We start from the raw sequence: 2,860 nt of genomic DNA, 5'->3' as shown, positions 1-2,860 counted from the left end.
CGAAAGGACGACAGCAAGACAGTGTGTTCTGATCAAGCTGCAAAGTTTATTCTCCTCAGCAAGGCTTATATAGTATGGGAGGGGGAGGGGAGGAGGGAAGGGGTGCACGACGTGCCGTACGTGCAGGTGAAGGGGGACATGCAGGTGAGGGGCTACGTGCAAGTCGTGCAAGTCGTGAGGCTGCTAGGTGGTAAGGTCACTGGTCAGGGCCCATTGTTCTGTTGCTATGCTACCTGACCTGCCTGACCTGTTCTTTATCTTCGGGGGCATCTGGTTTAGGGTAGGGGCTTGTTCTCTGGCTTAGCTAGTACTTTTCCATGGTCCATGTTTGGTCTCTGACATCTCCCCCTTCTATATGTATAGCAAAACAAAGAAAGGAGGCCCAAATGTTTTTGCCATGATGGGAGAGGGGTGACAGAGGCTCTATCCCTGATAAGTTCCATTATTGGCTGTCGGTTCATGCAGGCGTCCCCACATGCCCCGAAGGAGGCTGGAACGATGCAGTTTTTACAGGGGGCGGGTTTGAATTTGGGAGGAAAGGGTATAGGGTCTGCATAACCGCCATGCAATAGAGCTTGTCATCCAAGGCACCCAGGATGGTGGAGCACTTTAGTCTCCCTGCCTTCTGCAGTCCCAGCTGCACCCTCAATCCCCTATGTAGTGGGCTCCAGCTCCCAGGCACAGGTGCATCCTCCCCTGGGCAGAGGGGCCTGTGCTGATATGGAGTCTGTATCTGATTCATCGAGACCAGGATCATGGAGATCGAGGCGATGGTAATGAACCTGAATTTGTTTTGCCTGAAGTTCGGCCAGCTGACCGCACACAAATCGAGATAAGGCCCAAGGGCCGAATGTCAAGACAACAATGAGGCCAACCAAGGGTCCCAGAAGGGACGGCAGGAGGGTGGTTAGCCAGGGAGATGCAGAGAACCAATTTTGGAACCAGCCTAGCTCTTGATCTCTTTCTTTTCTGTGCTTCTCTAAGCCTTCCCGGACCTTGGCCATGCTATCCCTTGCTCCTCCTGTGTGATCAGTATAAAAGCAGCACTCTTCCTTAAGAGCGGCACAGAGACCTCCTTGCTGTAAAAAGAGGAGGTTGAGCCCTCGGCAGTTTTGGAGGACCACCTCTGAGAGGGAGGTGAGGGAGGATTCAAGGGCGGAAATGCCTCGCTTAAGCTGTGCTATATCCTCATCTATGGAAATTCTAAGCTCTGAATAATGTTGATTAGATAAAACTAGGGAAGCTATGCCAGTACCGGTCCCTGCAGCCCCGACCCCCAGGAGGACAGCCAGAGTGACTGCAGTCACGGGTTGGGGCATCCTACGCTTTCCTCCCTCTAATAAATTTTGCAATTGTGGGCGGTCTGACCCCACCCCCAGAGAAGAAAAAGAAAATTTGTAGGTGGGAGATATAAACTGTAGTCAGGTTGTATTCCTTCCAGTCCTTCTTGGCTTGTGGGCGTTGGCAAATGTTGATCGCGCACCATCACTGCCGGCGTGATCTCCTGAAGCTTATAAGAACCTTCTTAATAGACAAAATCTTAGACATGTTAGCAATATAACAGTGGTAAACTTTATCAGAGCAAAATTATGAGTCCTTGGAGCCTCAGCAAAACATCATGATAGCCAGAGAATGAAATCTGAAATGTGTCATTTATATATCTCTCAAGTCTCATATTTATTTTGACAAAAATTAATAAAATACATTTAGAACAGAATTATTAGTTCTAATCATATTTCTATAAGTTTTGATGAACAGTTCATCAAAAGGATCTGGAATTGTATCAATTTATTTATATTTAAGGCTCAATATTTAAGAATCTAGAGGTAAATAACAGCCTGTATTTAGACTGGCAGCTTTAGAGTGCCTTTGTCCTGCAGCTGCCAACATATGGTGTGACAAGGCAATTCAGGATTCATAAATGCTGGTCAATGTCATATAAAGACTTGTATCCTCCTCCTGACATTATGAAAACATCAGGACCTTTTTAAATATCATTGAGGAGATCATAGAGGCTTAGGTGTAACTTTGTGACTTGGCCTGGTGGTGATGAGGAATACCTGTAGTGGGGGATATGAAAAATCAAGCACCAATTCTTAAGAGCTCTTTAAGTATATGTAAGGCTGTTGTCTGTATATGAGCTCAAGGCATTCCTAAGATTAAAAAGCAGTGAAAGAAATGGTGTATAACTTCTTATTTCATAACCATAAATCATAAGGACATAAGCCTCGTGGGTAAGCTTCCATAGGGAGAGAATTTATAATTGTTGAACAGACATATGAAAAGGTGTATCCTGTAGAGCTAGTTGCCATTTTATAGACTCACAAGTTTTATAGTTTGATATAAATATATCATCTGTACAATAAATGTATTGTAAGATATATGTACATACATATACATGTATACATACATATAGGAGGTTGGGGGACTGTGAAGAAGCTATAATTGACAGTTAGTGTTGACAGTTAATCTGTATATATAATGAGGAACTTTGTTCTATCAATGAGTCCTGGATAAACAGAACTCGCATTTCCTGCTCTGTATGTCAGCTTTGGCCTCCATCATGGTAGGGTGAGTAGGCAAGTTAAAAGTGAAATGTTGACAATTTTTAGGTTGAGGAGGTATGGTAAAGAAGCAATCTTGTATATCTATGACTATTTTTTTTTTTATTTCTGGGGATGGCCCTGGGAGATGGCAAGCCAGGCTGTGAGACTTTCCTTGGCTTTAATAAATTTTATTTAATTTTTTAAGGACCTGTAACAGTCTATAAGCCTGATTTTCCTAAATAAAAAGATATTGGGGTGATTTAAGGGTTGGTGGGGGACTTTATATGCCCAATATTTAAGTTTTTCCTCCACCA

This window comes from Peromyscus californicus, unplaced genomic scaffold (assembly GCF_007827085.1).
Source record: "Peromyscus californicus insignis strain IS unplaced genomic scaffold, ASM782708v3 Scaffold_10__1_contigs__length_136768540, whole genome shotgun sequence".
NCBI classification, from domain to species: Eukaryota; Metazoa; Chordata; class Mammalia; order Rodentia; family Cricetidae; genus Peromyscus; species Peromyscus californicus.
The sequence above is the reverse complement of the archived record's forward strand: the minus strand, read 5'-3'. Positions refer to the sequence as shown.